This window comes from Coturnix japonica, chromosome 2 (genome assembly GCF_054131305.1).
Source record: "Coturnix japonica strain WE chromosome 2, WE-NBRP24, whole genome shotgun sequence".
NCBI classification, from domain to species: Eukaryota; Metazoa; Chordata; class Aves; order Galliformes; family Phasianidae; genus Coturnix; species Coturnix japonica.
The window spans coordinates 49,382,068-49,408,835 of NC_140664.1; the positions used below are offsets into that span (position 1 = coordinate 49,382,068).

The following is a 26,768-nucleotide window of genomic DNA, read 5'->3' on the forward strand; positions in this document are numbered from 1 at the left end:
ATATTTTAATGTACAAGACATTAATAGGTTAAAATCTTAAAATCCTCTTTAAATGCAGTTATCTTTAACTTGAATCACAAATGCCTCTCCCATTTTTATGGCTTTTGAAAAGATATATGAAAAAACTTTATTTTAACATAAAGAAAATCTTCCACTTGAATATTTTATACTGAAAAAAAAAAAAAAGATTATATAACTGTGCTTGCTTGCCTTGAATATATCCGAGCCAGCTAGGGTAAAAGATCACAATCTATATTCTCGCTGCATTGCCACCAGTACTTGCATCCTCACCAAGCTCGCAAAGGATTTCTAATTTTTCATCTTCTTTTTATAATTATTTTTAATAGTCTTTACTCTGCTTGTGAGTATTACAGTCACATCCTCCTCTATATTCAGTGCTGTGGAAAACCATTTTTTGTCTTCTATAAATAAGAGTGATTGAAATAGATTAGCTGCCATAGACTTGTACATTCCATATACATACACATTTGAACACCTATTTACAACTATAAACTAATGCTCCCAAGCCCTATTACTTCTTCCAGTAAACAGGATTTTCAGATTTCCATACAAACATCAGTTAGTTAAAGACATAGTTTGAAGGATAAGACTAATTAATCACGTGGAAGCTGACTGCCTTTGTCATGAATAGACTGTTACCAGTGCAAGAAGGCATCTGGCTACATTCACTTTGATCTACACAGCAAGGCTTTTATAAAAATGTAAACCTGTTTTCCCAAGACAAATTGAGTTACAAATACAATAAACCAAACACTCATTGTATGATACAAACACATGGTGTCAGGATCTTGCTGAAGTAAAAGCCCTATAAGCTATATAGCTTTTGCCGTCCCTGAAATATAGACTCCAAAAACTGAAGGGAAAAATAAAAACCTTTTTCTGTCTGAGGAGAAGCAGCAACAGAAGGTGCAGGGGTGGGGGAAAGAGCAAGCCTGCTGGTGTGAAGATTCATTCCCCCACCCCCACAGAAAAAAAAAAAAAAAAAGCTCAGCAAATAGTGGTAGGTGTCACCCTGACTGGGAAAGTGGCAAGTGGCCATCTCAGTTCTGTTTGTAACTTCTTTCAGAAAAGTCAAGCTGTTTTTCCCACTCCATTCAGCATGTTTGTGAGTGCTTGATTTGTTCAGAAGACAAAAAAGAGCAAGAGCTCCAGGATTCAATAGAAGGTCAGAATGGCAATCTCTTTGACTGGTCAGGCTTCCTTCTGTACCATGACATCTGGTGCTAATACCAAAACAAATTAGAGCAATTCAAACCACCAGCAGGGGAAAGAGGACTCTCTGTTTTTCATTTAGCAGAGACACAAATTTGAGGACAGATTACTGGGGTCCCCAACAACTCAGCGCAGCGCAACAATAGATTTGTGACACTTGTTTTACAGATTCTGACTATGACAAACATAATCAGTGATTAAGTTAAAGATGTCCATCCTTCAGTATACCTCCCACAAAAGGAAGAGAAGAAATAATCGTACTGATGAGCCTGTGCTTCATTTTCAGCCTGTTAGAGCATAAAGCACTAATAGAATGGAGGAGGCTCCCTGCAGAATGCATGGAGTGGCTCCCCTTCCCCCATCTGGCATTTTAATATCTTTGGCTAATGGAATTGCCTTTTTTTTCCCCTGTATTCCAGGAAGTAATAATGCATATTTTCCTTACAGATAAGGGCATAGCCTCCTTGGTCTATCTGCCATGTTAAGTAGTTACTCATAGCAAGTGATTCGGAATATTTGGCCTTTTTTAGCTATACTGTTCATATTCTTCCCTATTTCCTCTTATACTTTAATAGAGGTAAATTCCTTCTACCACCCACAAATGGGCAAGCTTCACAGTTAATACATCTTCTAGGTACATTAGCTGCAGGCAAAATAGGGTTTTAAACATGTAATCTATACTTGTTAGTGGTACTCTCTTAAACAGTAAAACAATTTGTTGTGTCAGTTTGGTCTGAATCTCACTTTCAGGGGAATTCTGCAGCTTTTATTGTTAAAATATTTTCTTTGTAAGAATTCAGATTTCATTTTGATCATACAAGCTTGCTTTACAACACACACTTTACTGTGATCTTTCATTCAAGTAGAAAAAATGGATCTTGATAAGGTTGAGTAAAATTTTTATGTGCAACACCAGGATCCCTTCTCCTTTAATAAGAAACATCAGTGTCTTCGTTTCTCATAAATTATACAATATTAACTGTTAACACAGCACTTGTAAAAATCTCCCCTTCAGGCATAAATCTCACTTTTAGTCTGATACCCTATGCTTGACCCATATCTCTGGTGCTTAACTTCTGGGCTGATGGCCTTCAGATGGTGTCTTTCACTTGTGGTACTATATGTGGACAACAAATCCATTGTCGATTCTCTCTCAAACTGTAGACTGTTTGACTGACTGTGCCACTGCTGTACATTTATAGAGGGCTCGGTCACAGATTTATGATATAAAAGTAAGCTCTTTAAAATAGTTCTTTAACAATACAATGAGTACCCTTGAAGCAAGATTAATGGCTTGAAATGGAAAAACTGCACTCCGTGCGCAATGAGGACTGAAGGATTTAAAGTCTGAATTCTAGTGACATTATAAATTAATCCATCACAAATCAAAAACTAACTGTCCTGACTCTACCACTAATAGGAACTTCTATATTTTCTGGGTTTTGTTTGTTTGTTTGTTTTTCTTTTGGTCATTTTCTTTCTTCCTTTCCTTTATAGCCTTGGAGTAATCCTTAATTTTCCAGAATTGTGATCTCATGAAAATAACATCTATTACTGATTTAGTTCATAGGATCATGGTGCAAACTTTCCACCCTCTGTGTATTAGCTGCTATCTACTAGTGTTTTCTCATTACATCATCTGCTTGCAGACATGATGTTGTTTTGCCAGCACAACCCTTGCTACTTGAGGACATCAGTCATCAGAAAGATCAACAGCATTCTGAAAATCTTTTTGGATACTGGAAAATGTTTCCCTATCATCTAGATAGTTAGAAAAAAGTATTTCAGCACTAGTTATGCAGAAGAATTCTTTAAGATGGAAGCAACACTATGGAGAGAATATTACATGTAGAAACTGCAATATGAAACACTGTAATTATTTTGCTGTTGTTGTTCTGCTTTGTTTATCTGCTTTTTATGGAAATCAATAGAATTTTGAAAAGATGAATGCTAGACCATCCTGATGGAATTTTATTGTAAATCCACACTTTATAGCATAATTTTAGGTGCCAATCTATAAAACTACCAGAGCTGATATATTAGACCTAATTAACAGAATTTGCATTGCTTTTTATATAAGCAAACAAGCAGTAACAACAGCAAAATCCACCACAATCAATGTCAGTAAAGCTAAACCAACACTTCTGCCTTTCAGTATAGTCTAATCATGTTAGGGTAGTATCTTGATAGAATGAGTCATACTGAGCACACACTTGCAAACACAGAGATAAAACATGAGTTTACACAGATATGACCTTTTTATCCATTCATCCAATGCAAAAGATCACACCACCAAGAGTACTTTAAAAGCCAATATATATATATTTCAACACATGGGATTAATATGGTGATGCATCTGAATTATCAACAATTATACATTTCTTTCAGAATTTGGCAAGCACCAGTAGATTAACAAATTTTGAAAGTGTACTCTAGCTTCAGCTTGGTAAAACTCTATGTTAAGGAGGGTACATTTCATTTAGTCCAAGATTTACCATAACCAGAGTTAATTTTAAATGAAATCTAAAAGCAAATGCTATGGATTCTAATGATCATCTCAGTCTAAGTAAAATCATCGTAACATAGTTCATATAGTATATTCATTAATTTACGTTTCTTACTTCTCTGGAAGTAAGCATGTAATCTCAGTTTAGGATCAGTGTTAACAGAAATGTAAGTGGAACTTTAAGAGAGCTGCATTTCACAGAACATATTTTTACCTAGAGGCATTTACTTGATTCCTGGAAATAATTAATGTCAGTGGGTCCTGAGGAGAGAAGAAAAAATATCTAAGGTCTTCTTGATGATAAATCATTTATGACTTTTGACAGTAGCAATTTCCTTGGAGAAACAATGTTTTAGGATACTTGTTTTGTGTATTTATTTCACATTATGAATGACATCGATTTTACTTCTGCTACAAAGAAACCTACCTCTTCCTGAATATGCTGACAGAATGTGAATCACATTCAAGGTTGATAATGCACTTTCCTGTTAAAGCTACCTATCAACCAAGATAGAACTTTATTGAGTTCTTTCATCCATCCTTTCTACTATCTATTCCCCTTTTAAAATGTTTTGTAATTAATGTAAAACTGGACTAGTTAGGGCAGAGAAGGAGATTGTGACATGATCGATATCATCATACTCTTTCTACAGAGATGAATCAAATTAACTATGAAAAGCACTTTCCACTTTCTCTTTTTATAGCTTTCCTCCTTCAGATCTGAAGACAATGAGCAGAAACTGTAATGTGGACCTAAAACAAAATAGTACGACCGTCAATATTCAAGGTTGTCAACCTGAATAGTTTATTACAATCAGTAAAACAGAAATACAGTTCAACAACTACTACATAAACTCAGATGCTGATATTCAAAAGCTGAAACTGAAATAAATGGTGCAATTTATAAAAAATAATATGATTTTTAATTAACTTTTACATTAATCTCCTACTAACTGTTTTGCAGAGTTTACTGGAACTTTGTATCATAAGTCATTTTTAGATTGCTTTCATTGTTTATAGTGAATATATTGCTAAGAATGTCTTCCACGTTTTTGTTGCCATTACTTACTCAGAGTGCAATGATTCTATAAGGAAAAATCAAAGTTATGTGCCTCCGCATATGGAAATGCTTTTCTTATTCACTAGGATGGGTAGTCAGTGTTACTGTTGAGGTAAAGGTAAAGCCTTGTAGAAAGGCAAGGTAGAAAACCTCAGCACAGGTGTAGGTTTCAGCTGACAGATGCAAGTCACTGTTCCAAGGGTAGAAATAAATCTCTCACCCTTAGGACTAGAACAGTTGAGTTTCTTAATTTCTAGTGAAGGGAAACACATTTGCCTAAACAGGTTTGTCTAACCATTTGCTGTAGACAATGACAATAGTGGTTACAAATCTGACTTTCAAAGAGAAAAAAAAAAATAAAAAAAAAAATTATATCTGTAATTCTTTGTTCTGCATGTGCAAAGTAGCAGCCATACACTGTCCTCACAACAGTTGTCTGGCACAAAAACAGCTTAGTTTTGCAGTAAGCTTACAGCCAAACATTTTGTGCAGGCTAACAATAGAAAATGATTTCATAGGCACAGGGTCTGCCCTGAGCTCACCCAGAGGTTTGAAGTCATTCACGCGAGCTTTCTGTTCCACTTGGTCCTTTCTCTCTTGTGCCCTTCATTAACATCCAGAACACAAATCTCTTTGACAAAATCTGATGTTTATACAAAGCTCTGGAAAATACTTCAAAACAGACAAAATGATTTTCTGTGTTCTGGGGCAAATATTAATGATTTAACTTTCAGATTTTAAGTGAATAGAATGGAAGTGCTGGGGGTCATAAAAGAACACTGCTAATGTTTTAGTTTTCACCTGACAACACACAAAGGTGGAAGCAGTTGTCAAATGGGTTGCATTCCTCAAACATGACCTGTGAGATGTTGCTGAAGATTTCCTTGCTTACTAATATGAACTAACAGGAACTAATAGGAAAACTACAATTTCACAGCTGTTAAAGCACTTATGCACTGTGTATTGAAATATGATACCTGAAAGAATCTGATTCTTCCACACAGACCTTTCTTTTTTGAGTCTCCTAACTCTCTGAGAGTTATGCACTACCCACCTCACGCCAAGGTCTCAAGGGAAACTTCTCAATGATTTCTTTGGGATATAGACAGTCATTTGCTATGCCTGTTGTATTTATGCCTTTCAAGTAAAAGGAGAACTTTTCCCCAATAATAGATAGATAGATAGATAGATAGATAGATAGATAGATAGATAGATAGATAGATAGATAGATAGATTGCAATTAAATATTTTTTGAGATTAATAATTGAATAAAAGAGATACCTAATAAACATTTTTTTCTTCAAAGTTCTACATTCTATTTATGGCCTCAAGTTGCACAAGGGTAAGTTTAGCTTGGATATCAGGAAAATCTTCTTTACAGAAAGAGTTGTTAAACACTGCAATAGACTCCCCAGGGAGGTGCTTGGGTCACCTGAATGTGTTTAAAAATCATTTGGATGTGGTGCTCAGGGACATGATTTAGTGGAGGGTTGTTGGCCTTAAGGTAGTATGGTTAGGTTGCATTTGGACTTGATAATCTTTAGGGTTTTTTCCAGCCTAAGTAGTTCTATGATTCTACAATTAATTGTATTAACAAGGAAAGCAAACACTTGATTTGAACACACTTTATCTAAAACTTTTGTTCAAAGTAGATTAAGTTTGCAGCTATGGATATGATTCTTGGCACAAGAATGAGAAAAATGTCATAGATCTAATTGATCACAGTTTCTTGAACACTGCAGGACTGTTGCATAAGGTTTTATAGTTTCAGTCTCATAAACAGTGAGCTTTCCAGTACTGCATATAGACATGTTCTCTCCCTGCATGAGGTACATAACACATGAACTTCTGCCAGTGACTCTGAAGGCTCTGATATCCAAGCCCCCTATGTCTTGGAAATAAGGTTTATTGCCTTCCCCAGGCATCTTAAGTGACTCTGACTGAGGATTAAATTTTTTCATCTTCACATTTTATGATTTCAAGGCTATGTGGCAAATACGCATATTATACATATGGGCACTTTGGTCAGACCTTGCTGTCAGACTATATGAGAAGTAGCAGACAAAAGCAGTATATAACAAAATACACTGCATTGCCTTAGTGATCCTGTTGCTCTGAAACACTCCAGGCTACTTTTGGCAGCGTACTCTGACATATCCTCTATATTTCAAGGGTTCTTTAAAGAAGCATTTCTTGTATTCTCTCTCTTGTCATGGCTGGTCATATAGTTAAACCAGAGTAGCATTCTGTCTCCTCTGTACCTTAAGACCATAGCATTTAGAACACAGAAATCAATCATTGTTTTTTGTAAAGAAAGATTATGAATTCTGCCTCTTAATCTTATCTCTACATTACTATGTGTTTTTTGTCATTCTGAGTCTTATAGATTTTTATTTCTGAAGTTCTAGCCTTACTAAATATGTATTTCCTCCAAGACAGACACTGTAATTATTCCTTTGGGAGCAAACTGACACTCAAGGGCATCACTACTGTCTTTTGGGAACCCATGCATGCTGGGTTTTTTTTTTGTTCCTGGGCCAAAAAAAGATTTGTTTCGGCTTCTCTCTGCCAATAGGCCAATAGGGGCTTCCAGATTTGCAGAAACATTCAATGATTTATCATAAAATCCACTATCTGGAAGAGAAATTTAATGCTAGAAATCAGATTCTCATTTTTTTAAACTGACAATAATTAAACACAGAAACCTTATAATCAATGTTCTGTTGAACTCTGTCTCTGCAACTCTTTAAATTAAGACTCTTTTCAAAATAAATTTTATAGCTCCACCAGATGCAACAATATTAGGTGACAATGTGAAGTTCTATGATATATATAAGAACTGTTGGAAAAAAACTGTCACCTTTGCAATTCAAAAGGTCAGATTAAGTTACTAAAAAATCTAATCCAGTGGCTGGAAATTGATGGCAGAATAAGAGACCTTGTTATCTTCTTTTAACCTGGTCAGTCTTATCTTTGATGAGAGCTATAAAAGAGACTGCAGAAGAAGCTGTATACACCACAGAAAGAAACATTTATTTGGAGATAATCCAAGATACAACTGAGATTGAAGTGTTTTTGCAGCAAGAGTAATAACTGTAATGCTGAGATATCATTACTGAAAATATAGTATATGTAAGAAGGAATGTTTTAAATTCATCCAGATTTCTTTCCACTATTGATTTCTAGCTTGTTACAATTCTTAGTTGCTTAAATTTATCTTAGTCTTTCCTGACTTCTATAAGTACCTATTTTTAAATATGTGGGTTGGGGTTTCTTCCTTCAGGAAGGCATCACAGTTTTCTCTATATATGCCGCTTTTCTGTGTGTGTTTGGGCCTATTGTAGGTCTCGCTTAAGAGTAAGTAAGCAAAATACTACCGGATACTGCAAAGGAATGTCCTTTATAAAAATCTACTTTTATACAAAACAATAAACCTTTACATTGGATAAAGGAATCATATTTGTACTCAGCACCTTCATCACTGCTTTTGCTGGTCATTTTGGCAAAGCTGAGAGATCTTTGACTTTCATCCCCTCAAGGGATAGAGGATCTCAGAAGGAGGACTCCCAGCAACCATTCAACTGCAGAAAATCTCTTGGAAACCCATATTTCCCTTAACCTGAGGAAAACAATTTTTAATGTGAATGTTGCCCCTTAGGAGAGTTAAAGCAAACAAAACTGCACTTGTGCACATAAGCCGTGTGTTAAGAATGATAAATTTTTAGGAATATGGTAACACTGGCAAATCGGAATCACAGTGAATAAAAAGCTGGAAGAAGCGTGGTGGCATGCAGATGGTATGAAATCCAGTTCTTGATTCTGAGATTGTTGCCTTTTGTGCAGCTTCTCATTCTTCAGAACAAACCCAAATTCTGCAGCTCAAATAATAACACAAAGTATATCAAGGCAGTATTGTACACTCAAGTATTTTAAAAGTCCAAGATTTAGAATCATAGAATCACAAGGTTGGAAAGGACCTACAAGATCATCTAGTCCAACTGTCCTCCCTCTACCATACCTACAGTAAAACCCCTAAACCATATCTCCTAGCTCCCTATCCAGATGCCTCTTGAACACTGCCAGGGATGGTGACTTCACAACCTCCCTGGGCAGCCATTCCAGTGCCTGACCACTCTCTGAGAGAAAAAGTTCCTTTGAATGTCCAGTCTAAACCTCATCTTATACAACTTGTGGCTATTTCCTCAGGTCCTGTTTGTTGCCTGGGAGGCCCCTCCTCATCACAACCTCCCTTCAGGAAGTTGTAATGTGCAAAGAGGTCTCCCCTGAGCCTCCTCTTCTCCAGGCTAAACAATCCCAGCTCCCTGAACCACTCCTCATAAGACTTGTGCTCCAGACCCCTCATATATATCCCTACGCTAGCTACTATTTTTATCACACTTAAACAAGTACAAGCAATAAATAAATAAATAAATAAATAAATAAATAAATGAGAGAACAGTTGATGCAGTTGGAGTGCAGTCAGTGAAGAATGCAAATCAACTTCTCATATTACTAATTTATTTTGTGTTCATGATTGAGAATTTTCTGATGAATCTTTCTGTCACATCATCCATCATAGGCTGTCACTAGAGAGACAGAAGATAAAAAAATTAAAAACCTGCTTGTTACTGTAAGCTAAACAGCACTAACAACATCCATCAAAGACAAAAAGATGGTAGATAAAATGCTAGCCGGAATCAAGAGACTGGTGCTGCTTTTCTTTTAAACATTCATTAAAATGCTCTAAAATCTTTCATTTGCTCAATATTTATTGTTATTTATTTTGTTACAGACTGAAAACTTCAAATGCTGATAAATTAGTTGTAAAGGTCTGTAATTTTACTCTTCCTTTTATAAATACATTTAGATCTACTGCTGAAGTGCCATTTTTTATTTTTTGAATTAGCAGAGATGCATCCTATTTTGCCTGTTAATAAATATGTCACAAGACAAGGCATCTGTAATTAGGAGAGGACAGATACTACATGGAGGACCTGCTGCCTGCGAATGTCTTTTCATTGATTCAGTAGGTTTTAAACCATACTACAGACCATTTCTTGTATATCCTCAAATCATAAATATCTGAACTCTTATAAACAAATAAATACAGCAATTTACTTATTAAGAAGTAGGTTGCATACCAGTCTGTTTCCATATTAGAGCTAATGCATTCACACCCCAAAATTATATAAAATCAAAATATACATCAGAATCACTTTTCTTTGTAGATAAAATTACAATATGTAACATTTATGATAGCCATCCTGGGCCTCGGATGAGTGAGAAGTGGTGAGAATGTAAATGCTGGACCATGAAATATAACCACGGTGGGAAATATCTAACAAAGGCAACCCAGATGTGAAATAAATAAATAAATAAATAAAAATTTAAGGTCCTTGCAGAGAGGCAACTCACATAGTTCTACCCAGAAATTACACCAATAAAGCCAAAAGGAATGGATAGGACCACTTTTTGCTACAGGGAAAGGAAAAAAAGAAGCATTTTTGAGGAACTTCACAACAAAAGCATAGATAAAAGAGAGTTAGGAGGCTTGTGGAAAGAAAGTTAAAATCAAATAGTTTGTCAGAAGCTTAGCATGAGCAGATGTTAATGAAAAGCAGCGGGACTGCCTGAAAACAAAAACTGAGAAACATGCCAGGCAATATTCATTGTAGTCCAGAGCAATGCAATGCACCTACAAAGAGGAGAAAATAAATAAAAAAATCTATGTGAATTAATATATTTCAAATTAGTTTTCACCTAGCAGGAAAAACATTTGTGTAACAGCACACAAGCAGCACAGTAATCACAGTAAACTTGACTTCTAAAGCTAAGTAGTAAAAAAAAAAAAAAAAAAAGCTAATATTTCTTCTATCCCATTATGAGGGGGTAGAAAAAGATATAAGGAAATGTTTTATTATAGGTTTGACCTGATTTTTAGTAAAGGGTTGGTTTGCACTGCATTATTTCAGTTTTGTGTCAGCAAAGCTCTACTAAAATCCTGTATTATCGTAGTATACAGATAGTCAGCCAGCTGTATTACATTTTGCTTGAAGCAAGAGTTCACCTCTCAGCAAAAGTATATTGGTTGCTGGCATAGCATTTTCAGACTCCTACCTCTGCAATTCTTTTCTCTGCAAGGTCAAAAATGATCCCTACAGTTTCTTCATATACTTAAAAACATGGACCCCGTGGGAAATCTCAAGATCCCTGTTTCTCCACTGGGCCATCAGGTTTAGAATGAATATTCATTTATTAACCCTATTTAACTTTGGTCATCTGATTTAGAAGTTGGCAGGCTACTATGTTCCTTACTGAGTATTGTCATCTTCTGACAAATTTATTAATGTACTCAGTGGGTTGGCTCTATTTTAGGTGCTTAAGCTGAATGTATAAAGTTAGACCTTGTGTTAGATCAGTATGTGGTACAACCACATTAAATTTCTCTGTATTATAGTTGCAGCAGACCAACTCATGCTGTCCACCCTTTACTTCCACAGACTCTGATGAGAATTTTCCTTCAGCAGCAGACATGACAGAGCAAATGTGAGAGGAAGGGTAAGATAACAAAAAGAGGAGATCCTGTATGAAATTAGGAAGAGACGTTGGAGAGGAGAGGGAGAAGAGAATGAGTAGAAAGAAAAGTACACCCTTGCAGCAGCAGAGAACACTTGGGTCTTACCCGTTGTCTTTGATCTGCATCCTGAGAAGGGATTAACTGTTTTTGGATATCAAAATAACTGACTTTTTTTTTTTTTTTTTGTTAAGTAACTTCACAGGTCACACGTCAGATTTTCTGTTTAGAGTTACTTTTACTCGGTTTTAAAAACTCTAATCTGTCAATAGAGAGATGTCTGCATTGTGTTTATGTTTACTCACTAGTTCTAAACGATAGGACTTAAAGATAAATGTTCTTCTGCTTCTCCAAATTAATGGCATTTGCTAGTTTTATTGTAAACTGAGTTTTAGTTCAGTCGTGTTACTGGGATTACACAGATCCCTAACCCAGTGAGACTGCAGTAAACACATTCATACACATTCGTATCATATCCATATACCAGTAAAATAGAAAAGAAAGTTTCATTTTGTGCTTAAAAACTTCCCTTTTCTTTGTGAGGTTTGCTTTGTTCACTTCCCTCATTACTTAGTTTAACTGCAAGAAAATTTGGAGGAGTGCTTTTTTTTCCCCTGCCTGAAGTGTGAACTCAGGCTTTATCATTGATCTCATCTTTATGCATATTCGCAGCTGGAGACACTTCACTAGAATCAATGAGAGCCTTTAGCTAGAGATAGATGTCCCATGGGGTGTTCTGGATTCAAAATCCAGAATTCAGTTACTGTGTGCTGCTATTGCAGTTATTCTTTGACTTTGTATAGAAGTTGGTTTAAATGGATAAAGCTTTGGTTGACACCAGAGTGAAGAGTCAAGATAGGTAAAGGACTAATTTTGAGATTGCCCTTAGCTGTGGGAGCTGCTGTGGATTTCATCAGGGCAATGCAGTAGCCAATGACATCTAGATAACTTCATCAAAATGCCTTAATGCAGACTCAAGCCTAACTCCAGAATAAACTTGTCTTTTTGAATGTGTTTAATTCCTTGTTACTTTGATGAAGTTCCCAAATGATGCTAGTTCTAGCAACGTCTTTCCTGATGCATCCAGTGACATCAGCCCTTATAATCACTGCAGTCATTTAACATGTTTTATGGAAGAAATACTAAAAGTGGAAAAATTAACTTCTGTGATCTGTTGATAAAAATCTTTCCATATGTTGGAACCAAGTGGAATTTTTATTCAAACAAAATCAACTTTAAATAAAATGCTATTATATTTAAGTATGTACCTTATCTTTGCAAAGACCTTACAGAAGACTAGGTACTGAATTTCTAATATTGAATACTGCCAGTAGCCTCTCTACTATTACATATTTTGTTGCGTAAGTTGAAGGCTAAAATCTGTGGCAAGGGGATGTTTGTCACTTTACTGTTCACTTGTTGTAACCAAACTGCATATGGTTATGCAGCTAGAAAAGTATGTTTATAAGAATATAGTTGAGAAAACGCAATCCTGCTTCGGATGTTGCTATGAATATCTGATGAAAACATAAATTGTGTCTGTGAGACTACAGACCATTCTTCAAATTTCAAGAGGTGAATCAAAATCTAGCTTTCCAACTTATAAAAGAAACTGATATGTGTTGTTGACAGATTTTGAATCTGAAGAACATTTTCCACCACTAACAGCATAGGAGTAAATAGGAAATTGGAGCATGGCTCATATAAAAGATAATAAAACTGTAGAACAATATACAAGGAAATGAGAATAAAGGAAAGAGTATAAACGAGTTCAAGAGATTTCTGGGACAATTGTTTCTCAACAAGGAAGAGACTGATGGATATGATGAAAAGGTAGGTTGAAATGTGGGAATAAGATAAACCTGGGGGGTGGGGAGGAGTGGAAAGTACACATGCTGAGCTGCTTGGGTACTTTATATTTCAAAAGTGTCTCATGTTCACTAACCTCTGATAGAATTCTTTATCACTTTGATTTGATCTTACTGCAGGGTGCACTGTGGCAGACTTTTGCCAGAGCTGCCCATTGCTTCAATGAGAGCTGTTAGCTAGAAAGTGTGATGCAGTCTTTAATTATTTCCCTTGAAATATGGTGCCCTATTGTGTGTATTGCATATTATTTTGAAATAAGACTCTTGAGCCTCCAAGAAAACCACATGTGGCCAAGTTTAGCTGAGGCAGTCCTGGGTTTTAGAGTGATATTTTAGGGGACATTTTCTCTTTTCCTTTTTACAGAACTATTCATATGGCTTGATTTCCATTTTGGTAATCAAAATGCCTATGATGTATCAACTATTAAGTACTTGTTTGTTCAAGTCATATCATCACCCTGAAAAAACAGTATTTCAAAGCCCATTTTCACCATTTGTATGTTGGGATAGCTATTATGTAAAGAGAAAATTGCCAGGTTGTTATTAGTTCAATGAGTTTGCAAGCTGGCTTAAAAATAATGAAGAAAATAAGAAAAAAATGGTAGAAAACACTTCTTGCTATTTCTTGCTGCCACCGAGAACAGGTAACTGTAAGCACAGCTCCTTCTCTTCTCCCTGAAAATCTGGGTCTTTTGTCTTTTTCTTTCTTTCTTTCTTTTTTTTTTTTTTTCCAGTACACTAACTGGATGTTTTCTACACTAGTAAGAGCCAACAGAAGTTCAAAATTTCTGAATCAGACTATGAAGATAATAATCTTAGTATATAATGCCTCGCTTTCACTTTGTTCCTTAGCTCTCTTTCCTGTTGTTTTCAACTGGAAAGCAGCAGACCCAACATACTACTTATGTGTTATTAAATAGACTGTATTATCTGATTTCAATTGGCATGTGTTCTCTGAGGAGAACACATACACTGTTAAACTTAGAGACTGCTTGTTCTTTTCAGTTGAAGAAGTAACAGAGGCTACAGCTAAAATCAAGAGAGAAATTTGGCAAAGAAAAATAGGGGAAACTGATTGCATCTCTACTCTTTCACTTGATTTCTTCTGCTTTATCTATGACAATGACCATCCTCAGTCTTTATGTTATATGCATAAGTAAATATCTGAACCTGAGGACGTCAAAGAAGATTGTCTTTTTTGTTTATTTGTTTTGTCTTGTTTTGCTTTATTTTGTTTTTATCAGGTTCCTTTTTTGCTTGTTTGTTCACTCCAACACAGTCATTCTAAGGTTTGTGTGCTATCCCATCCTTCTGAACCTATTCAATCTAGCTACTACATTAACTTTGTTTCCTGAAAGGAGCATGTATGTAGTTTGTGAGCTCTATCTGGAAACATAGTTAGGATGATGGTTCTCTCAGGTTGAACCTGCATTCATCCAGCCCTGAGCTCTGTGGCTGTGATCCAGAAAAGCATTTAAGATTAGTTTATCTTTAAGCAGTATCCCATTGAAATAAGTGGCATGACCTATATACTTAAATTTAAACACACAGTTGAGTGCTTTGCTGGATTGCAGCCAGTGACCACAGTGCTCAGCACCTTGCAGGACTGAACTCCCTATCATCTTCAACACTGGCCTAAGGCAAGATATGTGTGAATTGATGTTCTTTATAGCTGGGAGGTTAAATAGAGTATTATTCTCAGGATTACTTCATATTCCATTCAGTAAAAGACATTCTCTTGCTTCTTATAACTCTTGCCAGTTGTACTGAAAGTGAGGATATTACAATTCCAAAAGAATCTCACTGAGCCTGTCATTCTTCTTTCTTTCTTTTCTTTTTTTTTTCTTTTTTTTTTTTTTTTTTTTTGATCATACCGAACTTCATAACTCAAGAGAATCAGGTCAAGCTGGTTTTCTGAATTAAGGTAATTTGTTAACACACGTTTTTTAAATCCCTGCCATATTCTGCTGACAAAGGCTGATTTAATATTCAACAGATTCAACACATCTCTAATGCCAGTATACATTTTAAATGAATGGGTATTTTACAGCTTGGACTACCTTGAGCCATTTGGATCTGATTGAATGTCAAGAGCTTCAGGCAGACAAAGTTAAATATTTCTGTACCTGAACAAGCTTTTTTTTAAAGCTGTTTTGAATAGTGAGTCCTACTACTCCACTTGAAATATCAATATATTTGAACATTTTCACAGCAGAAAACACAGAAACAGTGGTTGAGGTCTGATGAGGTGTGTTATTGATTTGGGGACATATTTAGTACATTGAATATTCGTAGTTGTAAAAGTATGAATTCATTTCAACATAGCGAAAGAGGTTGGAAGTTTTCACAAAATGTAATTTTATTCTTTTATAAAATTCAAATGTATGTCAAAACCACCCACTGCATTCTCTGTCAGATAGAAACAAATGTAATGTCTGCAAATGAAGTGAAATTATTGATGCATATATGTATATATATATATACATTTGTATATATAATTTGGCTTTATCACAGTGTATTTAAGGGTAATCTCAAATCAGTCTACTGAGAGTAACTTTGACTATAAATGTGGATTCATTGGAGAGATATTTTTCTCCTTTTTTTTTTTTTCTTTTTCTTTATTTCCCTTAAGCATCCTCATGAAATTTAAGTCCATATCTTTTATCTAAATATCAACCAATCTGACTTTTTGTCTGCACTGACTAATGATACATTCCAATTATTATTTACTTGATTATAAATTCTGGTTTGATGGGATACAATCACTTTTCTGTTCTCAGCTGCCCACTGAATGGTGACATTACTCAGAATTCCATTTAGATGATGCAAATGACCTAATCGACTTGTCTTCTACAGTGGCAATAACTGAACTCAAATGTCAAAGCAATCATCGTAAACAAAATCTCTCTTATGCAACTGAAATTATGCTAGAGGAAATGTAGGAATATTTACCATAGAAACTTTCCTTTATATTACATAGGTATAATAGGTGAATAAGCATTAACAGAGTATTAGTAGAAATAGCCAAAATAACTTGTATTATTTCATACGTTACAATATGAGTCACATGCCTATATCCAAATTTACTTTAAACTGTATAGCTTGATATCAGTTTATAATTAACAGCATTCAGATTGCTGGGAAACAGATGCCTGTTTCAATTAGAAGGCCTGTATACCTATGGCTGGGCTTGTTGTTGTTCTAATAAGTATTAATTACATGTCGTCTTTCATACATTGCTTACTATATAGGCTTTCACAAAACTGCCACATAAAAGATGGACACTGTCTTAAGGTTTACGAGGTTCCTTTTCAAAAAACAATGCTTAAAACTCCACCCTAGTCCTCACACACACAGTGATTTGGTGGCACCTTGGCAGAACGTAGCAAAAAGAACTGGTGATGTGTGGACTACAAGACTGTCAAACTTGTTTTTCTATTTGGTATAACTCTTGACTAACTGTGAGTGAAATTTTACTGTTTAGGAACAATTCTGAAACAATGCAAATATGGTATTGCTGCAAGAGTAAAGTGTAGTATATGCAGCTAGCAGTGTTACCCATACTTTATCACAGCTGCTCCCACTGTCCAAGTTGTCTGTACTTTTGATTTCAGGAAGATTCATATGTAATTCCCTTCCTTTCATAAGATTATCTTGGTGACATGTCCTGTGTATTCTTAAGTTGAAGATGAAGGCTGACGTCTGGTTATCTGCAAAATGAATAATATTTGAGAATTCAAAATACACACACTACGGGCTCATATCCAGCTTTTTGTCTACCAGGACTTCCAAGCTGTTTTCCACAGGGCTGCTCTCGAGAGGTCCTTCGTTCAGTCTTTTTAAACACCTTTTATTGCCTTGGCCCAGGTGCAACACTATGTGCTTGGCCTTGTTGAATCTCATTAGGTTTATATGGGCCACTTCTCCAGCATGTCCAAGTCCTTCTGGATGGCTTCCCTTCCCAACAATGTATTGACTGCACCAGTCATCTTGGTGTCATCTGCAAAGTTGCTAAGGGTGCACTCAATTCTTTAGTCAACTCAGTGAACCAGGCACATACAGAAGTCTAATTTTTACAGGAATCAAAGTCTGAGATCTTCTTCAATAAGGATTACAAAAAATAAAGAAGAGTAAATAGTGAGAAAATAAAAAAAGAACCATGTCAGCATTGGCTGCATTTGAATCACAGCAGTAACATCAAATTTGCATTTTTCATGCAGCTATACAAATCAAATATTAAATATTTAATAAAACAATTAATATTTATTAAATTAAATGTTATCCTCCAGCAGTATATGAAGATATTTACTGTAGTCTAGAATTATTCCATAAAATTAGGAGTAGTATATTATTTTAAGTGTTGTATTTATATCTTTGATCTGACCATAGCTTACAGTTACAGCTATCAGCCCAGATTGTTAACTTATATTTATTCTCCGCAGCCCAAATTATATTTATATTTAGAATTAAAAATTCACCCATAAACATTCTGAGGCATGCAAAGTGTGATAAAATCAACTAAAGACAATTCACTTAAATTGTATTTTATCAATTACAGATGAAAATCAGCCTGAGTATTACTTTTTACAGTACCGAGTATCACTATTTACTGCCTCTGCAGTCTTCTGATATGTATTTATCTTCTGCTCATTTTTTTTCTTTCAGATTTACATGAAATGATTGTAATTTTAAACTTCCAGTATGCTTGCCACAACACCCTTTGCAATCAGATGCCTACGATTGGTAAGCCGTGTCGTCAACATTATTTCGCTGCAACTCGATGCTTCTTTTGGCCTTGTATTAAAGACCACCGTGTTTCACATGCATAAAACTATACTGATATCCAATCCTACACACTTCAGCATTCTTTCTCCAGTTTTTCTCATTCTGTAAAAAGAAATAAAATTTACAAAAAAAGCCTTAAATACAGAATGAAGAAATCAGTTAATTTATGTCTACTTGCAAAAAATCATAGCTGTATTTTCTACATCTTTAATGAATGTTTCCTGAGTGTTTGGACTCTGCCTGCCAAAGCTTAACAGAATAGGACACTGAGAATATAACGAATCTCTTTTCATTACTGAAGTAAGTACATACAAGTATCTTCAAGACTATTCCCTATTTTTGATAAGTGGGATGTGACTAATTAAATGATGATGAGACCATTTATCAACCCAGTTTAGAGGGGAACAACAAACATGACATCACCTTTAAAACCTAGAATCTCAGAAGGGTTCCAGGCAGCAATGTGGTAAATCTGGGTGTGATGAAATGGCAAACAAAAGCATTTATGGTAATAGATTTTTGTGGGTTTGTTGTTGTTGTTTCTTACATGCTGAAGGGTTAAATATATATTAATTTTGACTACGGCATTAGAACAATCTTTCAGGTGATGTGGATATTTACATACAGAATGTACACACTTTCCATATTCAGCCTAGGCATACTGTGATACTGTGTAACTTTTGCCCACATCTGCAGGAGAGATTTCTAACACTTTTAGAAAACAAAACTTTGCATTTAAAAAGCAAAGATTACTCTCTCTGTTAAAGGAATAGTTCACACTGTAAAGTGTTTTATTCATTATAACCTCTATACCTGTGCTAGATACTGAAAGGCTTGGCATAGCATCTGATTTTCTAGTTTAGTGTGATCTTGGTTTTCCAGTTTCCTACATAAACTTCACGAATTTGCAATACACACACAAACACAAAAGAGTCAGTATTGATTACATTTGTTTAACTAGTAGTCTGAAGGAATGGATGCTTGAACACATTAAAGCTTGCAAGAATTAAACATGCTAGGAGAGGTACTGCTGTAATTTTCTGTACTGTTTACTGTATCAGTTAGATACTACTGACATTACGTAATTCATGCACACATGCTTTTATACAGATTTACTTCCACTGCTTTGAGAAATAAAATGAGCAAACAAACAAACAAACAAAACAGCATTCCTTAAATGTCACTTCATATAACAAAATGAAAGTTCCGTTCTTTGACTAAAGAATATGTATTCCAAGACAATAAAGAGATCTTTTAAGCAATTTTGTATGTTGCTAATCCTGCTTGTTTCCTTGGGAAAGCTACTTAGCTCTTTTATATCTAAATCATTAAGGTTTTCTGTGCATTTTTTGTCATATTTTGTCACATTATCTCCATGGAGTCTATGTAATTAACAATGAATTGGTAAGTTTTGATTAAGGCACAGACCAGGAAAGATGAATATGAAAACTTACACAAAGAAAAGCACTTCTAGTACAGAAATGTGATTTTATGGTAAACTTAAATAATAGAAGATATCTGGGATAGATATAGCAAATGATTTCATTTAAGATTGATTTTTATCGCATGAAAGATCAAAGATCATGTTTCTCAATGATATTTGAATATGGGAAGATATCACATGACATCTCTTGGCTGTATAAACAGTTTATTCATTTCTCTTTTGCAGCATATAAGAAGGGTTATAACTGTGGAATAATGGATGAAAGATGATATTACATTGTTAATATGTTGGTGGAATTGTAGCAAAGGTCTAAAAAAAAAAATTCTGAGTAAATTTTCATATCATTCAGTCTCTGGGAGAGTTATCATTAACACTCTAATGAAAACTGCCATCAAGAATATATCTGTATTCCTTGTTATCTAGTTCTGATGTAGATAGATATACAGCTACACTTTTGTATGTGTGGTAAAATTATATAGAGAAAATCCCAAACTTCACTTTTCCAGAAGAAAAAAGAAATCACTGTTAAATTTAATGAACTTATCTGATCTTAAGATAAATTTTTTTGTGTGTTTCATGTGGTTGGACTAGACATTAATGTACAAAATTTCATTTTCAATAAAGCATTCAAATAATTTAGTGTAAAAATTTAAATACAAGTTTGTATAAAAATGCATTTAATATTTAAAATGCATACATTTAAAATAATTAACAGTCTTCTTTACAACTGTACTGGTATATAAATTATGTGTTTGTATATATTTTTGAACATTTGGGGAAGATAAATTTATTACTAGGAAGAAGCAAAACAAATCAAAACAAAAACCTCAATCAATCCATAAACAGATTTCCATAACAGGCTCCATTTTTCAAGTACATTGAAAACAAAGGAAATAGATTTCCTATCTATTCAGATTCTTGCATGAATTCCTCCTTATTTGTGGATGGTTGACCTGACTGTCCAGAAAGGCATGATTTCTTTATTTTTGATGTTTCACAACAGTTTATTTCTAGGAAAATAGATGAATAGTTCAGAATTATATACAGAGATCAGGCTGAAGTCTGTTGATAGCTGTATTTTGCCTCTGTAGGAGGAGTGGAATTATATCATATCCACTATGTATGCTGAGACCGAATGCATTGTTCATAAATAACATTGTAGGATCAGTTGTACAGTTATTGTGTACAATAATATACAAAAATTTCTAGACAGATAAAATTTACAGAGGTACAAGTGAGCCATCCTGTACTTTAAAACACTGATAAAGGTAATAAGAGTCTTTACATCTCTGAAGAGGAGCAAAAAATAAATATTTGTGGGTAGTATACACTCCATAAGTAAGAAAATTGAGTAATTCGAAGACTAAAACCAGCTAGGCAGGTAGTGTGAAAAAAGACTGCTTTTATTAAGGAAAATGAAACTCTGCTTCCATCAGAGGGATAGTATCATATTCAGGATATGGAAAACCAGTGGCTAGACTATGAATTATACACTATTAGTTGCCCATTCTGACTTGCAATTTTATAGCACAGGAAAATATGCAAACTGCTCTGCCTACGCTGCAGCAGTTTGTATAGGAATACTTCATGCTTCGTGAGGCAGTAAAGATTTCACTGTTGTTGTTGCTGAATTCCCATTGTCATAATCCTTTTTTAGGCCATCATAAAAGTTACTGTGATGAAATGGACTATGCACCACCATTGTGAGAAGAAAACATTTAATGCAGTCTGGACACATAAAAATCTTCAAACCTTTAAGCTCTATGTGATGCAAGGATAAAAATGTGATTCCACAGTAACAACAGGAAAAAATAGACAAAGATACTATTACTCCTCCCTGTTGCCTTCATGATCCTTTCCTGGGGGAAATAACTAAGAGGATTTTTTCCTTCCATCTTCTATATTTCATAACACAAGCCTTTCTGCAGTAAGCCAGGATAGGAAGAGTAATTGGACCAGGTTTCCTACCATGTAATGACCCCAAAGCAGAATGCTGAAGCTTTCTCTTGGTTAGTCACCCTTATTACTGCAGCACAAGAAGTGAATGGATGAATATCCAGTACTCTTCTGTCTCAACAAACATTAGAAGAGTGAAGTATGTCAAGCATGATAAAATTGCTATGATATTTTGCAGAAAGGCCTAAAACTTTTGGTAGAAATTGAACAAAAATATCATGCTGATATTTCCAGGCACTCAAGACTGAAAGGAAAAATATAGGAGTTATTGAGTACAATGCTCTGCCATTATATCTTAACTTGAATTAATCAAATATATCAGTGATATATTGGATAACAAGCCATAGAATAATTCTAAACCCTTTAACTTACTCTAAAATAATAAATCAGTTTAATACATAGACTATCTTCTGATTATTAGTATTGTTCTTCTGGTAACCAAATAAATTACTTTCTGGGCAGTTTATACTTAAATATTGCTGTTCTAAACTCAATGTATTGATAATCAGCAGAGAAGGTAATAAAATGACTTCCAATATTCTATTTATTCATTATAAAACTAAGATAAGAAATAAAGTATATGACAAAATCTAGAAACAATCTTGATTAATTTATTCACTTTCCTACTCTTAGCATTAAACTATTAAAATAAAATAAAATCCCTGGTCTATAAAAAAATGAATTCTAGAAAAAATAAAAATTAAGCACCCACACCCATAAAGACTTGCAGTATCTAACATTTTTAATTATTATTTGATTTAAAAATGTAGGTCTTTCTTGTTTTCCAAAAATGAAATAATTTCCAGAAAATAACATCATTGTAATCAAACAGATAAATCTGTAAAAAGTAAATGTGTAAATATTTTTTTGCCAGCTGTGAAAATGTTTTAAAAAGACATTTTTTGTATTTTTGGAATCTGTGTATCCTCAAGGTTGAAGGCTGCCTCTTCTGATAAAAAAGATCAACCAAATCTGCACTGAAATGACTGTTAAATGTCCTTACTGTCTTGTGTCAGTCTCAGTTTGTCACACGTTTATATTCAGAATTCTTAGGTTTACAACCTAAGAACAGGATTGAGAAAGGTCTATGATTTCCTTCAAAAGCTCCTCCAGTTTTCCTGGTATGTGATCAGAGCCTAGTCCAAGATATTACAACCCTTATTGATTCCTTCTTTCACACTCTTGTGCCTCAAAGCTAATTATTATTATTTTTAATTTAATGTTTGCCATATGGTAGTCAGTTTAGATCATAATACATGTGTTTCATCATAACTATGATCTGACATAATTCTGGGCCAAAAAACCCCCCAAACCCTGCAGTTCCTAGATGAACTACTGAACTTCTCATAGTCAGGATGAGAGGATGATTTCAAAACCAGGTATTAAAGAACAGAGGGAGCCAAGTTTCATAACTGAAAGGTAATGGCAGAGGCATTCATCTGTGAAGTGTATGTGTGTTTTCAATTAGTTGCAAATGTTTTTTATACAGCTCAATCTATGAGACATGTTAGTTTGTAAAACCCACACAACCTTTCAAACAACAGACACTTTTTAGGACAACCTGGAGTATTTGAAACTGAGGAAAACACGTGAAGTAATAGAAGAGAGAAGAGGAAAACTCAGTGTATGCTAGCTATTATGATGAAAAAAAAAAACCAAAACAGTAAGTTTCAATGAAAAGCAGTTACTTTCCAACTATCAAACTTATTCTATGAATAAGCACAGAACTTTCGCAAAGGTGCAGGACACTTTTACATGTACTGTGTTTGTGATCAACTTTATCTATACTACCCCTTCCTACACACAAGAAAGTTGGTATTCTGCTGCTTTCGAGACCAACCCCATCTTGGCTCCCCTAAGGGAATCAAAAGCAAGTGTTGCAGTTTAGAGAGTAGACATGCCATTGAAAAATAAATCTCATACCTGTTCTCTTTTTAAAATGAGCTGTGCCCCACTGTCAGGGAATTCCTCTTAAGTTCCTTTTCTCTATGTGTGGTTGTGTCTCAGCATTCACTCCTTTTGTACATCATTTACCACTACCAATGCTGTGAGCTTCACCAGCACATGTAGAATATGTAGCGTGTTTTGAATGAAAGCTCTCCCTGTTACTTTTAACAATGCCTATTGTTCTAAAGCCCCAGCACTTGTCTTTGGTAGTTAGAAACATTGCTGGCTTCAGTGAGAAAGGGTTTTGAATAAACAGACAGCAAACTTACTTCTATATATAATCATTACATAAATTCGTATTTTAAACATTGGAAAGTTTTAACATTCTTTACTTTGAGTGTCAAAATTAGAAGCCTACTTTATAAACTGACAGAAATTGTCTAAGTAAACACCATTTTCATCCTAAACTCCAGTAGAAAGAGTCAAGCACTTCTGATTCAAGATATTGCTGCACTACATGGACAAGTTTGAATTCAGGCTTGAGGGCTCACACTCAAAAGGTTCTCACAGTGTGGATACATTGCAGACAACAATTCCATCACACTGTCCTTCTGTAGAAGCAATTTTTTTTTTCCTTTAAAATTACATCCTGATATGATAAAACTTCTGGTACAAATCTGCATCACTCAGTCTTAAGAAGTGTTGGGCATGAGGAAACATTCTGATGCATAGAGAGCTCTGAGTCATCTCTCACCATACTGTCCGAGCAAGCTGTCAGTGGCTGATTCAGCAGCAAGAAAAACATCTGAAATCTATAAGGAGACTTCACAGAATCACAGAATCACAGAATTGTAGGGGTTGGAAGGGACCTCTAGAGATCATCGAGTCCAACCCCCCTGTCAAAGCAGGCTCCCTACACCATGTCACACAGGAAGGCACCCAGGCGGGTCTTGAATATCTCCAGAGAAGGAGACCCCACCACCTCCCTGGGCAGCCTGTTCCAGTGCTCCGTCACCCTCACTGTAAAGAAGTTCTTCCGCACATTTGTGCGGAACTTCCTATGCTGTACTTTCATCCCATTACCCCTAGTCCTGTCCCCACGCACTACTTGTCTAAGGAACTCTATGTTTGCTTTCTAGGAGTCACATGCTAAGTCACAAAACTAAGATAGCAAAGTAATTCCTCAATTTATGTTCTGTCTTTGATATTAGTTTCTGGAGCCATCCACAGATAGGAAGTAAAAACACTTCTTTTGGAAGACCAGTTCACAGAGCTGCAAGACGCAATTCCTAAAATTAGATGCTCAGAATCACCATCATCACAGGAGTTGGGAATGTGTTTCTATCTAGACCAATCTAACCCAACATGGGTATGGTGACTATCAATACAATTAGAATATATAATTTATATCCAATTATTGAAATAGCTATACAAATTTCCCCATCTGTAGTATTTCTAAGCTTTATTGCTGTTCACCAATCTCAATCCTAGTAGTACTCCCTAATACACCAATTTTTGCACAGTTAAACAAATTTTCTGTCTTTGCAGTTGTTGATATTAGTTGATAGGATAGTTGAGTAGTTTCCTGTCCATTCTCAGGCATTGTCCTAGTTAAGGACAGAGAGAAACATGATTTTGGGGGTGCACGCACTTCCTTATGAAAACTCTTTTTAATGTTTCGAAGCCTAGGAATTATGGTGAACACAGTTCTTTCTCGAGTGTGTTTCTCTGACTTTCACTCAAATGAAGAATGATTAATTCCAGCATATCAGGAAATCACATGAAAATATTCTGATCATTGAAGCTAAAGTCTGTGGGGAGGCTGGGTGTCAACATGAATATTTTCCTGCTTTCTTTATGATCTTTAAAGCTAACCGATGGCTTTGGCTGTTTGTGGCTTTAAATTTGCAGTGCCAGATGAAGCAGTCTGTTTGTTTTTCTTCTTTTTTTCTTCTTGTTCAAACCCAAAATTGTTCTGTGAAATGTTTAGGAACAGAAGACTGAGCACAGCTTTAGCGAAACTAAGATATGATTTCCCTCACTTATTTCTTTAATAGAGAGATCAATCTACTTGTCATTGCTTTTTGTTTTGTTTTGTTTTCAGGGTTATTTATTCTTATTTTACATTGAGGGAAACTAATAAACAAGCAAGCAAGCAAACAAAACTAAAAGAAGTATTAAACAGCAGAAGAGGAGTTACAACCTGCTTCTGCTGAAGTGAAACAGTAAATGCAAGTTGTCACAGTAGGGAGTATGCTGTATTTAAAGGTACAGTGAACACTGAAATACTCAAATACTCATTTCCTTGTACTATTTTATAAGCATCTTTTTTTTTTTCTTCCTTTTTTCTTTTTTTTTTTTTTTCTTTCTTCTTTGTTGTTTTTTGTTTTTTTCTAAACCCGTTTACTACATTGTATATAAGGTACTGGAAAAGTTTTCAGTTTTACATTGCATAACATTTGTGAGACTTGCTCCTACAGTCAGTTTAAATACAGTAAAAAACAGAGCTAATGCTGCCTTGGACACAGAAATGGTAAGTAGTTGTCATGTTTAAGCTGAAGTGGCCTTATTAGTATCACAAATGTTTTGATTGTTGCTGAGTAATAGGATATACTTAGGGACAGGTGAAGCCACTCAATGTGGAAAAGCATTTGCCTTTATGTTGCTATAGGAAGGGATGGGTTGGAGGCAGGACAGCTTCCCTGAATTAGGACAGCGACTGCTCAATACCACATGACATCATGAAGCAGGCCAGTAACTTCAACCTTGACTATTATCTACTTTCAACTCCCTGCCATGGGCAGGGCTGCATCCCAGCAGCTCAACTGCCCAGGGCTTAATCCAACCTGGCCTTGAGGGCTCCAGGGGTGGCACACCACAGCTTCTCCGGCCAGCTGTTCCAGTGCCTCACTGTGCTCTGAATGAAAAATTTTATCCTGTCATCTAATATAACTCTCCTCTCCTTTAGTTTAAAAACATTCCCCCCTGTCTTACTCCTCTCTGCCTGCCTAAAAAGTTTATTTTCTTCTGTTTATAAGCTCTCTTCTAGTAGTTGAAGACCACGGTAAAGTGTCCCAGAGCTGTCTCATCTGCAAGCTGAACAAGCCCAGCTTCCTCAGCCTTATTTTGTAGGATAAGTCCTTCAGTACTGTGATTATCTTTGTGGCCACCCAGTGGATGCACTTCCAGCAGCTCCATATTGCTGTGCTGGGGGCCCCAGGCTTGGATGCAGTATTCCAGATGGAGCCTTAAAAGGATAGAGTAGAGGGGCACCATCACCTCCCTTGCCCCGCAGCCACCTCTTTTTTGATGCACCCTTCTTCTTGGTTGCTCTCAAGGAATTCTTCTCCCAGGCTGCAAAATCTGTGATTGCCAAAGTTCTATTGCTAGCTGGGTGCTGGGACAGCAGGCTGCAAGTAGCTGCATGATGAAAAATAAATAAAAATTATTATTGC

At 35.4% G+C, this 26,768-nt stretch overlaps 1 protein-coding gene across 13 annotated transcripts in view; it reads right to left on the minus strand.

The window, feature by feature from the left end:
- The window catches only part of LOC107309979 (cadherin-19), a 93,693-nt gene extending 70,208 nt beyond the window's left edge, over positions 1-23,485 (minus strand). For 8 of the 13 annotated variants that reach the window (XM_015855198.3, XM_085537548.1, XM_085537541.1 and 5 more), the window contains exons 1-2: positions 23,350-23,485; positions 16,806-16,951 (exon numbers count right to left, since the gene is read on the minus strand). The gene's annotated coding sequence lies outside the window, so the exon portion shown is untranslated. The remainder of the gene's footprint in view (positions 1-16,805; positions 16,952-23,349) is intronic. The other 5 variants (XM_085537543.1, XM_085537542.1, XM_085537546.1 and 2 more) reach the window with 2 other exon arrangements.
- Positions 23,486-26,768: the final 3,283 nt, after the last annotated feature.